This window comes from Dermacentor albipictus, chromosome 10 (assembly GCF_038994185.2).
Source record: "Dermacentor albipictus isolate Rhodes 1998 colony chromosome 10, USDA_Dalb.pri_finalv2, whole genome shotgun sequence".
Taxonomy (NCBI): Eukaryota; Metazoa; Arthropoda; class Arachnida; order Ixodida; family Ixodidae; genus Dermacentor; species Dermacentor albipictus.
In genome coordinates this window covers 30,619,604-30,634,753 of record NC_091830.1, presented here as the reverse complement: position 1 = coordinate 30,634,753, position 15,150 = coordinate 30,619,604, and positions in this window count along the sequence as shown.

Sequence of the window (15,150 nt, the reverse complement as noted above, 5' to 3'; positions counted from 1 at the left end):
ATTCCTCCATAACTTCAGAATCATACGCAAAATTTCGATGTTTGAAGGGTTACCAAATTTCTTCTTTTTCTTGGCTCATCAAGATGGCACGCCACTGAATTGCATTTGTTTTTCATTCAAACAGTCAATCATACGCAAAGTAAGCAACTCCCTATATACTCGCCTCCTTAAAGACCCATGATTCGCAACACTAAATGTCAACTTGCCGCTCTCGCTCGCCATGTCCTGCACCTGTACTATTTGCGTCAGCAGTCGGATGCTTTGCTCCCAGGGGAGGAACTATAGCAGGATAGCAAGGAAACTTTGACAAGTTTATGCACGTTCATACATCACTGGAAGTTGAGAGTCAGCGCCCTTGCGTGAGCCGGCCTTCAGTTAAACCACTTCATCTCAGCTAGCGCTAGGCTTTCAAGCGTAAACAAAAGCAGAAGGTTTGTCAATTTCCGCACTCAGCTCTGAATAAAACTGCAAAAAGAAAGTTTACTCTGCGACCGCTCTTTCTGTCCTTCACATGGGTCGGTTTGTTCGTTTAACGTTGCGGACATCTCTTTAGCTTGCTGGATTACACACGGCGCTGCTGTACTCATGCAGAAACACTTCCAAACTTTTCTTGAAGCTTTTTATTGGGCAATACCCTCCCATGGTTGTATCCAACTGCTCGCGGATTCGCATGCCTTCCCGTGCGAGCCCTCGCTTTTCTGAAAAACTTCAGACGACCTTCCTGTTTCACAGTTTCACCTTGCATGCGTTGGAACGGTTCTTTGAAGTACGTTTAGTAAGGAGCAGCCTGCTCTTTCGTGCTTCTTTCAGCCATTTTCGGTTCGTTAGCCACACCGGTTTGTTAGTTTAGCGTTGTGGACATCTTTGTGACTGACAGGATTACACACGGTGCTGTTGTACTCATGCAGAAACACTTCCGCACTTTCTTGAAACTTTTTATTGGGCAATACCATCCCACGCTGGCGTCCAGCTGCTCGGTGCGTACTTCGCGCGTCCGCTTGCCTTCCCCGTGCGAGCTCTCGGTTTTCTGCAAAACTTGAGACGACCTTCCTGTTTCACATTTTCACTTTGAAGTTCTTTGAAGTAAGTTCAGTGAGGAGCAGCCTGCTCTATCTCTCGCGCTTTTTCAGCCCTCTGTCGGTTCTTTACCCACGCCGGTTTGTTAGTTTAGCGTTGCGGGCATCTTTGTTGCTAACAGGATTATACACCGGTGCTGCTTTTCCCATGAATAAACATTTCCAGAGTTTTCTTGAAGCTTTCTATTGGGCACTACCATCCCACGCTTGCGTCCAACTGCTCGGTGCGTACTTCGCGCGTCCGCGTGCTTTGCCTGCGCGAGCCCTCGCTTTTGTGCAGAACTTGAGACGACCTCATTGTTGCACAGTGTCACCTTGCAGGCGTGGGAGGGGTTCCTTGAAGTACGTTCAGTGAGAAGCAGCATGCTCTTTCTTTCGTGCTTCTTGCAGCGGAAAAAATTTGCATTTGCTGCATTATTTGGCCCGTTTTAGCATGCGAAAATTAAAATAAAACCAGTGAACGGAAATATTAGCAGGGCGTCTGAAGTTATACGAGAAAGCGGGCTGCGCTGCATCTCCATGGCACCCACTCGGCGGCGCCGAAGTTTGAACCAGGGCGCGATCCGTGGGTGGGGGCCGCTCAAGGCCCCAGCGAGCCGGGGGTATGTGTCCGCATAGAAGGCTCAGCTGTCAATGACAACCATTTTTTGGCGGCCCCCGGCGCTCGTAGGCCTCGACGGGTCCAAACCTACAGACTGGTTTTGGTTCTTACTAGGTGTCCCCACTGCACCTGTGGCATCATGCGGGCGTTTGTTGTTTGCACTTACCACTCGTGCTAATCCTCCTTTCCTTCGCGGTGTGTCAGGGGATATCAGGTGCTTTCCTAAGACCCATAGTTGCCGGTATTATCTTCATTTTCACATTCTAAATGCTCCCTTGGGACTGAATCACACAGTAAAGGCCAATTCCTTCCCACACAAAGAGGCGCCAAAGAAAGACTGAACTACTTGCAATGCATGAATATGAACCACATTAACTAAGTACGCAATGACATACTTGGAGAGCCGGCGATTTTGATTTTTATTATTGTGGCATATGGACAGCTGTGCGCGCGTGCGTCACAAGATGTCTCGCACACTCGCACTTATCAAAGTGGCCTTCGCATCTCGTATCTACAAACTTGCGATTTCGCGCTCACTGTAACACACTCGCGTACACTCACTACAACTCAAGCTTTTTGTTAGATATCTCCAAGGTGAATGAAGTTGGCGTACGTTTCGAGGAAATTCGTGACCGACGGCGGGACGGAACAACTGTCTGTCAGCACAGCAGCCGAAGGCTCTGACCATAATGTTCTGATTGTGCGTACGCTTTTTTCTGGCGAAAGTTGCTCGTGCGTTAAGCGCGAGTTTGTCGCATTATTCTTCCATGACAACGAGCACTTTCACATGCGGTGTTATTACATACGAGTTAGAAACACCACACTACATGAGAGATCAGCGCACATGCTTCGTCTCAGGAACGTGATGCCTGGAAGGTGGGTGAACGTAGCCTATGGCGCTGTCTCACCGAAGACCACGCCCGAGGTACTCCGTTCGCCTTGTCAAGAATGGCGTGCTGCGAAACAAGATTGCCACACAGTTACGACAGGGCGACACGACGCGCACCTCTCCCTCTCCGTGGCTGCAGCTGGGAGGCGTTCAAAGAAGCGACCTTTGCGCTGGAATCCGCCGCCTTCCTCCAGCCCCTTCGACATTGTGACGGAACTAGTTCGGTGCGTGAACAATGATTCCGGAGTTCCCCAACGCGGAGCTGATTTGACACGCATGGACAAGCTGCCGCGGGAACGACGTATTTTTGTGCTTCTCACGGTTCGGAGTGGCACGGAACAACGAGCGACCCTCGATCGGCAACGATAGTTCCCGGAACGGCACCCGCCAACGCCGTCGTCGGGCATCAGAGCGCGGTTGCCTTTGTGTACGTAAACTGTTCTGCAGAGCAGCGGCGAGTTGGTGAGGAGGAAACGAACAGTCGCCGCGTCGTAGGACCGGCGGATCGAGTGTATAAAAACTGTGGTTGTGCGAATGCTGAGGTCACTTCTCTTGAGCAGTCATGTTAGACTGAGTCACTTCTCTCATGCAGTCATGTTGACTGATACTCTTTTTCTCAAGCAGTCATGTTAGACTGATTTAATTTCTGTAAATAAACCCTTTTTCCTCGTTCTCGATGAGAAGCAGTTCTTCACTTCATCAACGATCTCAGCGTAAATAAGTTGGACGACGGCATGGGCCAGCTACCTTCGAATTCATGCCGTACTCCAATCTTGGCAAAGGACCACGGACGATGGGATTGAGCCCCCAATCCTGACAGCCTACGCTGCCGCTGCACGGTCTTCCCATCCGCATGTCTTCTGATGCAGTGTGCTTGCATGAACCCTTCAAAAGGGGTCGAGTCAGTTTGTCCAGCTGAAGATTGCCTATCGTCATCTCTTCGAGCTGAGGCAGCCCTATCGTACGGAGTAGGTTCGTCCAGCCTGATTCGTATGAAGCGTAAATGTAAACACGGAGGGGTCACTGTGGCAGTCCGCACTCAGCAGTGATTAACATCGATGCGCTGTCCTATTTCCGTTTTGATGTCGACTACCGCAGCAAGCTGGGCTTGTCACGTGCAGGTTAAAGTAAAATCTGTTGAGTCTGGCTGCCTGAGCTCGTCTTGTGCCTGATTACGTTTCTATTGGGTTTCATCTAAACGTAGCTACTAAACTAAACGTGGCTGCTCAACGTAGGTGCCCCGAAGCAGTTGTGGGGAGGGTAATAGGCGATAAACCAGTGGCGTTAGGGAGATTTCCAGGGCGAACACTGGGTTCCGTAGCGGAGCGAGGAAAAGCAAAGATCGCGGAAGATGGCCACGGACGCAACTTTGTCGTAGTAGCAAGTGGGTTAAATGACGTCGTAAACAAAAAGGGACAGGACTAGCCCAGCGCTTGACGAAGAGGGTAGAAGACTTCTGTGAGCTGACCCCTCTGGTGGGAATCGTGGTGTGCATCGTGCCGGAGGAGCCTGTGCGTGACAGTAACGTATAAAGAGCTGTCGTGGCTGCTAATGAGGATATATCGACATTGAGCCGAGAGAAAGGTTTCGAGTTCGTAGATGTAAATAGGGAAGTGAGAAGGTGTGCTGGTTTACAACGAGGCGTGATACACTTAAATTGCAAGCTTGGACGATATTGGGCTGGCGACTTACTGGTTGCGTGATTGCAATTTCGGGGAGCCCACGGGCGCTCAGGAGGCCAGTATTGGTAGTAATAAAGAACGTCCCCGGGAGGAACCTCAGAATAGCATCGCCGTCAATTGTAGAGCTGTAAGTGTACATTGCGCGGATGGGGGCGACGGTGAGTTGTTCTCGTTAATTCCTGGGGAAGCCGCGGAAGTTGCTCTCGATCGTTATTGGCAGAATACGCACGTCAAGGAGCAATTTGCGACCAGCCGTCGTTACCAAGAGTCTGGCGATCTGCGCCCTCTTTTGGCCCTCTGCGATCTCCTCTATCGAGCTATGTATACCCAGATAGAGGAGCCGCACTGTGTGCACATAGAGCGGGAGTCTCAGGGTGCTTTCGATGCCTTTTCGAATTAAGGTATTCAGGTTACCTCGTTCTGATCCTTGAGATTTTGTCATGCATCCTTGTCATGCATTGCTGTGTTGCATTTAAAGTGGCTGAGTAGGAAAGCATGAATGATCCTGACCAGGTTGCCTTAGCGCTGGCCGTTGCGTTTATTGGCGACCCTTCTGATGAGGCCTAATGCGCTATCCGTATTCTTGTTGAGCCGAACGACCATCTGGTCCTTGGAGCCAGATGACTCCATTGTCAGGCCGAGAATGCATATCGACTCAACCCTTGGAAGGGGGTCACCGTTCTTTGTGCGTAGCGATATGCTGTTCTCTGCTAGGGGTTTCCAGCTTTTGATTTAGGACCCCGCCTGTTGGGCCTGTATGAAAGTAGCTCCGATTTGCTCGGTGAGCATCTGAGGCCCACATATTTTAGGAAAGAGTCTGTGCAATCGATGTCGTCCTGCAGGGTGGTTTAGACGTGCCCGTCGCTGCCCCCAGAGCACCAAATTGTTATATCACCAGCGTATATGGCGTGTCCGATCTTGGTCAGATTCTAGTACAGTCCCACCATCGCGATGTTGAATAATAGCAGCGATATGTCGGACCCCTGTGTGGTGCTTGGTGGCTCAGTTTGATTTCATATGATTCCATCTCTCCGGCCTTGAGGAGGGCACGTCGCCCTTCGAGCTAGGACTTGACGAAGGAGTGGAACGACAAGCCCACGTCGAGGTTCGAGATAGCGTCAATCAAGAATGAACGAGTGTAGGATGCTGCCGAATGCTTGTTCGAGATCAAGCCCGAAGATGGCTGTCGTGCACCGGGTGTCATTGTCCAATCTCTGAGTCTTGGCGAGCTTCATGGAGTGTTGAGTGGAGAGGCCGGGTCTGAAACCCACCATCTTGTAGGGTAAACGTTCGTTGTCCTCGATGAATTCTGAGACCCTGTTGTGTATGACGTGCTCTCTTACCTTTCCCACGCAGGACGTGAGGGATATGGGCTGTAGGTTGTCCAAACTCAGGGGTTTGCCAGGTTTAGATATGAGGATGACTAACGCAGCTTTCCACTGCTCCGGGAGCGCGCCTTTTCTTCACACTCGATTGATTTCGTCGGTGAGGAATTCGATCGATTCGTCCACGAGTTTCCTAAGGGCCTTGTTTGTGACCCCGTCAGGACCTGGCACGCACCTGCTATTAAGGTCGCGCAGAGCTCTTCTGATGTCTTCGACTCCAAACGGCTCGTCAAGGGTAAAGTTTGGTCTTGCACGATATGCTGGCTGCTTGAGGTTGTCACTCGTCTTTGTCCAAATGTATTTCCTGACCAATCTATCCATGACCTCGTCTTCCGTTGAGGCTTTCGTGGCCTCGTGAAGCGTTCTTGCCAAGTTACTTTGCTGGTTGAACCTGGTGTTTGTCTCGTCGAGGAGATGCCTGAGCAGGTTTCACTTGCCGCCCGGTCCCATCTGGCCGTCGATCAAGTTACACAGGATGCCTCATTGTTGCCTGGAGAGTGTTCGGCAATGTTCTTCAATCAACTTGTTGACGGCCGAAATCTTTTTTCTGAGTTGGCGGTTGAGGCGCTACCCATTCCACCTGTTTAAGAGTGATTGCTTGGCTTATAACAGGTGTGCCAGTCAGCTGTCCATTTTCTCCGTCTGCATGTCTGTCTGAATCGTTTTGGTGGAATCCCTGACGCCCTATCGGATCGATTCAGCCAATTGCTCAAGGCTCTCTGGCTTCTCACCGCGGGCTGTGCGTTCTCGGCTGATCTTATGGAACTGATCCCCGTCTAGTACGGTGAATGAACGTGGCTTATTTTGAGCGATTTCGAATATAGTTGAGGTTATGTAATGGTCGCTACCGTGGTCGACGATGAGATTGAACCACTTGGTAGAGTCTATGTTCCTCGTGAAAGTGAGGTCATGTGTAGAGTCTTTGCTAGTGGATGTGCTTTGTCTGATCGGAAATGGCGGATCTGTTACAAGGATCTGTTACAAGGATCTGTTACGTTGATTTGTACATATCGCTGTCATATAGCTCCCTTGCAGCACATCCAAAATAACGCTGTCCGTATCATCGCTTCAGCTCCTTATAACGCTCATGTTACCCCCATCTTCACTGAGTTACGTATCCTGACAATAAATAAAATTATCTGGTACAATCACAGCATCGTTATTTACCGCCTTCTTCATAACCCACAATTACAGTATGTCATTGGCAGGAATAGTCTTGCTAATCCTAACACTACCAGGTTCTCTTTACAAAATAAACTTTTACTTCCAAAATCGCGCAGCAACTATGGCAAACTAACTGTTGGTTTTGCTAGTATGAAAATGTGGAATAATTTACCTACTCACGTGAAATCCTCACCTACATTATCATCATACCAACGTTCACTGAGAGCTTATATTAATACCCTGTAAACTGTATCTATTTCTTTGAAGCATGTTTATGTTGCTTATTGATGTAATTTATTTTTTGTTGTGATGTGTTGCCATAGGTTATATTACTTTAACACTGTAGAAATTGTGTAATTCATTCTTTGTTTGTAACCGCAACTGACGCCTTTTTATTTATATATTATTATGTAACTAAGAACAAGAGGTCCCGCTGCAGTTTATAACTGTGGGACCTCTTTCTGTATAACTTCTACTGCATATATGTACCACCTATGAATGAAGCAATAAAACTTCAAACTTGAAACTTGAAAAAAAAAAAGGGTGAAGCCGAGGTCGTTAGTCTCCTGCCATAAGCTCTTTCACTTGGCGCTATTGTACGGGTATGCCCAAGCGCGGATTGAGGCACTGAAGTCTGCCGCCACGAAGAGGGGAGAGTTGCCCGCCATCTTGACCGCTATGGTAACGATGGTTTTCGATCGTTGCCTCAGATCATTTGGGCTGATATAGACTTGGAGAATGTAAATACTGCCGTTGTTGGAGGTGTTTGGGATGATTTCGATCAGCGACTCTTGCGGGACGAAATGCCCAGATCGTGAATGATGAAGGTGAGTTTGTTGCTAATTAAGAATGAGATGCAGTAGCCTGAGAGCATGACGTTGTCTATCAGCGTTTATTGTAGTAGGATCACATGCGGTTTCTGTGGTTGGGAACAAATGTATTGCTGCAGGGTATTCTTGTGTACGAACCCCCTGGAATTCCATTTTCATATTCTGAATTCTCTATTATGCGCCATTGTCATAAGGACGTCGTTTGCCCGCTCTATATAATGAAGCACTCCTGATTTTAGTCATCAAGGCGCGTGGTACGTGCGCTACGGTGTCATGTAGAGCTAGGGGCGACGCTGCAATCTGTGTACCGTTGATTTGTATCTCGAGTTTCTCGAGTGTGGCATTCATGGCCCCAAATTGTTGCGCAACTCCCTCGCGAAAGCTGATTAGGTGTTCGGTGAGCTGGCTGATGCTGTCGCTAAGACTGTCCAAGACTTCCTTAATGGCGGACTTCGCGTTGTTGGCCATGCTTTCTACGTTTCTAGTGCCCGCGCGCCTTTTGGTGGGGGATTCCATAGCAGCTTCGTCCATGCCTCATGGAACGCCAATAGGTTGCGGATAACCTGTGGCGGTTGTAGTGGGTTGTGTGTAATCTAACGCAAATGATTCTATAAACATACACTATAAGGACAGCATCCAAACTGCTTGCCTCATGGCACAGGTTCCGCACATATGGTGAATCTTTTTTGTACTGACTACTGAAGTGATTTCTTGGAGTTCGTTTCTCGGGTACTTCTACCTCATGTTGCCGAACGCATCGTTCTTGCATTTGCGTATGCATGATCCATCACTGTACCAGCGGTGACTATCAAAGCTCACCTGGTGTTACTCTATGCACTGCCGTGCCGCATATGACTAGGCTTAGTCTTCATATATTCATGCTCCTTCTCACTGAAATGGCTCACTCCCCTATATGTGACCGCTGAAACTTCGTGCGGACCATCGGGCACTTCCACGGCCGCCTGCACACGTTTGACACTCTACATCAGTTTCCCGGCAGCGCGCTCAGCACTTGACGGTTAAGTCTTTAAAGCAGCGACGATACTGGGTGCTTGACCATCTCCATCATCAATCCTGAAAGCTACGCCTGCTTGAATAACTTTTATAAAATTAACTGATCTCATAATAAGCTTATAACCATTCTCTGTCCAGAACGGTTCACACGAACCATCTTTCATTCTGCCTTTTCTTTCTCCTTTATTTTAATCCCTCATGCCCTTTCCTCTATGCAGGGTAGCCAGCTGAACATCCGTGTGGTTAGCCGGCCTGTCTTTCCTCGTTTCCATTTCTCACTCTTTCTTCGAAAAAAATGAGGAGACATGCAACGCCGTGCATTGCACTTCTTGAACCGATTGTGTGTCATTGCAGTAATGTTGCAACGGACAGCTAGCACAGCATCACCAAAGAACTGGTAGTGCCCAGATTGCTTCATTTATAAAGTTTACTGACTAAATGCTACGCAAGGCAAATGATAAACGCCCTAGTAGGCAGCTATCTCTACCTTACTTTATATTTGACTCCAAAGTTCAGCATCAAGGGATGTTAAAACCAGCTCACTCTCATTTCATGCAATGAAGCGTACTTTTGCACAAAAGATTAATAAAATGCTATTTGAGCTTCACTTGAATATTTTCAAAATTACTCATATTTATCAACGAATCTGTTGAAATATGCACAGCTGATATTAATAAAACACCACATTAATTAAAATTTTGGTAATTTTGTCCACCGTTACTTCTGGCCACGGACAGTAGACTTATACAGAACACCAGTGAAATGTTACTTCATTTGCAGAGTAAGTATTATTGTAATTATTTGTTGGATAATTGCGATTTGAAAAATCCACAACTGGAAGCTCCATACAGCATATCGAAAATGCGACTAGAGGCTCAACGCAAAGCTTCTCGCGCCTCTAAATCAACACTTTTGTGCGTTGCACTCATCGCAGCTTTTATTGATACGTTGGCCATTGCAGGGGTAGTGTGTATTTAAATTTCAGCATGTTAACCTTTCTTTCGTCTACTTTCTTATTATTTTCTTATTGCTAAGCACATCTTCTTTGCCTCTTCCTAAACTTTCCGTGGGCTGGCTGCCAGCTGCAGCAGTCTAGCACAATGGGCCGGTCCCTGGCACTATGCAAAACAGCACAGGCTCCTTGTCGTCACACGGACGTCGTCACTGCGTCGTCGACATGAACACAATAATTGGAAGTGTGCATTCACTCGTTGTGAACTCCTGTGGCCGGCGTTGATTATTGGTAGCCCATTTACACTGGTTACTTGGCTAACCCAGCACTTAATTCTACATCACTTTTGGAACTGTGGCCAGTGGAAAGAACCCTTTCTCTGCCTGCGTTTTAATGAAGCGCTTTTTATAGAGTACATATTTGTCCCGTGGGCCCCGCCATTGGGGCTCAGTCTCAAATAATTCCTAGATTACGGCGCTAAAGCTTGCTGCGACTCAGCGTTCCTAAGCTCCTTGCAAAGCTTACTCTCCCGGCCAAAGTGTTGCACAGCCACTCGCTGATAAGTGGTAAGCCGACATACTTAGGGACATGCCGTTGAAGCGATTATGCTGGAGCCCATCATTCCCAGTCGGTGAGCCCTAAGCTTCACCTATAGCATTTCGAAGGCTTAGCCGAGTTTCCCGACAGGTCCACGTTTAGGGATTTCGCAGTAAATGTGCCGCCTGTCTCTGACAGGGATGTTGTAACATTAGGCACGCCTAAATTTGCATCGCCACCTGAACGCTCTGAAAGGCTATCAGAAAAACCGGCTAGGCAACCAGATTGCTCGTTTGTCGTGCCAGTTTGTGTAATCGTACACCATCCTCAACCGAGGGTATTGATGGCGCCTACACGTGCCCCGTGGCCGGATCCTTTTGAAATGCCGTGTTAAAGAGCATTACAGGCAAAACATTTGGAGATAAGGGTACATGTAAGGACCTATGCGCAATCATGAAAGTGCGCATCCCGTTAATCTCACGAACCCGCAGAGGATGGCGGACGTCGCCCTACAAGTAGTAATAAGCAGAAGCCCACGGGCTTGCGTGACTGCGCTCGCAACCATCTTGCTGACTAGATTCTTGCTGTTCACAAGCCTGCTTTCGACTGCACGGTGCCGCCAAGGACAGATTGGCCATCTTGTGTAGGGAAAGCAAATATCCAGAGAAATCCAGCTTCAACTGTTTCGCATATCCATTCATTCTGCAAAGGACGCACCAGGGACTGTCTTGCTTTGGGTGAAATGGGTTGCTGAATCTCGTTCAATCTGTCTCCTCCACCGTTGCGAAACTTTAGTTTGATCCAGCGACAGAGTTGGGAGTGCAGCACCTTGTTCAATCTTTTTCTGTCCCCCTGTTCCGTTTATCTTTACTGCAAGGCAATGTTATGATCATGCGGCAACTAAAGAGAGGGGAACACTAATAAAATACGCAATTTTCATATTGCTTGGTGTAGTAAGACGAGCCGGTCCTGGCAAGCTCATTTAACAAAGAACGTTTCTTTTACTTCACTTGTGTTTTCCGTAGACAATCAAAAGCGTTTTTGTTCCTTGCAAGTTTAGTTTCCCAACAATCTTTTTTTTTTACTTTAAGGACCACAAAGTCCGGCTGCCACTGAAAGGATAACAATTTTTAATTTTCTGAGGTATTTTCAACTTTATAGAACGTGGATTCTATGAAAAATCTATAAAAAAGAACGCCAGATATGAAAACATGAATGTTTCATATCTAGCAAACAGACAGCTCCCGTCCACTCACCTAATACCTAATTTTTCGGTTCTCTTGCTTCTGATGCACATCTTGATGCGCCCAATTGTCTACCCAGATCGTGAAGTGGCTATTACTGCAGTGTTTCACTACTGAAGATGTACATAGTGGTCTGGATATTTCTGCACCACCATTCGCGCAGAGCTTCTAGCCGCTTTGCACATTTGACTTATAACTAACGAGGACCTTTTCATGGTTCGAGTCGCAAATGTTCTTTCAATTCTGATAAGAAGGCATCGTGCATGTTGCTCCTAGCATTCGCGTGATACAGCTTCCCGTCATCGTAACAGAACACTGCTATTTTTACGTATTTAGGAAACACACTTGTTCTGTTATCTGCTCGTATAAGCTTTTTACTGCGTTCAAGAGATGAGTTTTGAAAGCAAGAAGCACGGGGCCGGCCACTGCACAAGGAAACAATTACGTATAATTTTCCGCCATAAATTACTGCTTGGGTGTAATTCATTATTTATGTTGTGCGAAAATACGAAACCTTCAAATTACGCATTTAATATGATGTGTCCTACTCAATTTGCTGTTCAAATCAAATGTTCCTAATTTGTAAACATAAATGTCTTTAATAGTTTTCGAATATTTTGAAGCGTCAATTGTGCGCAGTGAAACGTGATACTGAAGCATAAGCCCCACAAGTCATATCTGCAGGCACAGTAACGCCATAACAAATGAGAACTAATGTAAGAGAGCGTCCCATGTCTTCCAAGTAGCCAGGGAACCCAGAACTACTTTGATAATTTGCATTCTCCAAAGAGTTCTGTGTATGTAAAAAAGGACTTATTTGTTGCCTATGATATGCATTTGGCTTTTCTTTGAAAAGCAACGCTTCCTAACATCCTATGTAACCACAGAAGGTTGCGGTGGTGTTGCAGGAGGCGGGGTTACCCAGGCATACATAGCCGGCAGTAGAACATTGCTAACGCTAACATTATTTTGATGTGGACATTACGCCGTGTTTTCAAAAGCGACTGTTCAATATTCGAAATCTATTCCAAAGGTAATCGATGTTCGATTCGATTTGCCCATGATACTAATAGAGTTGTATTCAATTCTTTCTCGAAAACGACTATTCGCTCACCTTTACCCATCATCCTACGTTATCTAAAACAATGGCGCGCGCACAAATTTCTTACACCTAAATGTAAGTTCGCTTGATATTATTCACTTCATAAAAAAACAAATGCAAGGAACTCTACAGCTTAAATGGCTATCTTACTAGTTAGACAGAACGTTTGACCAGCGCACCCTGCAGTCCACTTCAATAGGAACGAGTTTCCCCCAACCCAGAGGCACACAAACTACTTTCATGAGACTTCTTTTTGCGTTTCGTGATGTACAAGTTCAACCATTTCATTAAAGAATTTTTTCCACAACAGCACTGAATAGAACGCAATGACGCATGTGATCGTCCTATATTCAAAAGCGTTCGTTGCGAAACAACCTTGTTAATCATTACAACGAAGGTTATCCTGATAACCTCGCCGTGCCCAACGGAATGATATTGAATGATTCGGTCGTCGGTTACCCACACTCTCTTTCGGCGCAACGGGCAACTGATTGCAATGCTCGAGTTGACTAAGACAATGCTCTTTAATGAGGTTAAACACCAAAGTATCTTTACAGTGAGCAGACACCAATATTCCTTTGATCATCTGGATCCTATCCTGTAGCATACACAAGTACAAATACACAAAAAATGTAAACACAGAAAATGTATGCTTTGGTATTTACTCTCCCCCTTTAGTTTTGCCCAGACGCAGTGTGGACCACTAGGCGCGACTTTGGGGAACCTAACAACATTTTTATTATCTCTCTCTCTCTCTTATATATATATACAATAGAAAGAGAGAGAGAGAGACAGATAGAGTGAAGCGAATGAACAACGTTTTCAAACAATGTATCCCACCTCAAGTTAGTCAAGATATTTAAATCAATGATAACAAGAGCTGTGAAAATACGAATTTGTAGAAACTACGGTGCTCGGTCGCAAATATATTCAGTACGGCAGACCATAGGTGTTGTGTAATATCTAGCTGCATATCTTTAAATCTTCCCGTTCGATTAAGCTGCTTGACTGACGTTACCTTGGACACCATATTATATAATCCACTGACATATTAACCCAATCAAATACAAGAAAATAATTTGAACTCGTTTAGCCTCGGACTCGTGCAGTGATATTTCTTATTATAACAACCGACATCACTGAGCAAAACGAAAACCAGGTAAAATAGGGAGCCAACTTTTCCACAAGGGGACTTTTCTTCAAGGCAACGTATGCTTTCCTCGGCACATTATACATGGGTAGGGTTCTTCTAAAGGTGAGAGGGTATAAGGCGATTGAGCGAAGTAATGGCCGAGGGTGTCTTAGCGGTGAAGGTACAAAATTGAAAAGAAGGGTGTGCTACTGAACGTCGGTGGAGGAATGTGAGGTAGCGCAGTGTGTCTGCCAGTCATGTATTTTTTTTGTGAGGAAGGCATATGTCGTCTTGTATAAGACAAGTGCACCTGCGGAAACGTTGGATCCCACTATTATCGAGCAAAGCATATGTCACCTTGAAAAAGTCAAGTGGTCTTGTCGAAAGGTTGGCTCCTCCTTTTACCGAGGAAATAATACGTTGCCTTGAAAAAGACAAGTCCACTTGTCGAAACGTTGGCTCCCCCTTTTAGCGAGGAAATAATACGTCGCCTTGTAAAAGACAAATCCACTTGTCGGAACGTCGCTCCCGCTTTTACCGAAGAAAGCGTATGCCGCCTCGAAAAGACAAGCCCATTTATAGAAACGTTGGCTCCCCCTTTTAGCGAGGAAATAATACGTCGCCTTGCAAAAGACAAATCCACTTGTCGGAACGTCGCTCCCGCTTTTACCGAGGAAAGCGTAGGCCGCCTCGAAAAGACAAGCCCATTTATAGAAACGGTGGCGCCCACTTTTACCGAGGAAAGCATATTGATACAAGGCAGCAACGTCTTTAAACAACGCGCGCAGGTTCCTGCTACCCCCCCCCCCCGCAAAGGACAACGGCGTATTGAAGAAAAAGCGGACCAGATAATGGCCCGTGTTTTCGCCGCAAGCAGTCGCATCGTAGGTGGCCGTTGTCGGCGTGTACAAGAAGAACAGGTGAAACGACGCTCGAGAGAGAAGAAGAAGAAGGCATTGCTGATCTCCTGCTTAGAATGCGGCAGTCTTGCTCGTTTACCCCCAGGGCACAAGTTAGCCCACAATAAATAGTTGTGTGTTTACTCCATTAACTGTTCGTTACAATATGTTGCCTTGAAAAAGACAAGTCCACTTTTCGAAACGGTGGGTCCCGCTTTTACCGAGGAAACCATACATCAGTTTTAAAAAACACCGTCCACTCATCTAAACGTTGAGTCCGGCTTTTAACGAGGAAAGCATTTGTTGCCTTGAAAAAGACAAGTCATCTTGTCGAAACGTGTGCTCCCGCTTTTACTGAGCAAATCATATGCCACCGTGAAAAAGACAAGTCCTCTTGCGGAATCCCTCCTTTTACCGAGGAATGCGGCTGGCATCCGACCGGACCCAGAGAAAATTCGCGCCGTGAAAGAGTTCCCTGTTCCTAGGGCTGTAAAAGATGTCCGAAGTTTCGTGGGCCTTTGCTCTTACTTCCGCCGCTTTGTCAAAGATTTTGCCACCCTAGCACGCTCTCTCACAGATGTTTTGAAGAAAAGTGTGCCGTTTTTATGGGGATCCTCTCAGGCCACCGCCTTTTCTCGCCTTA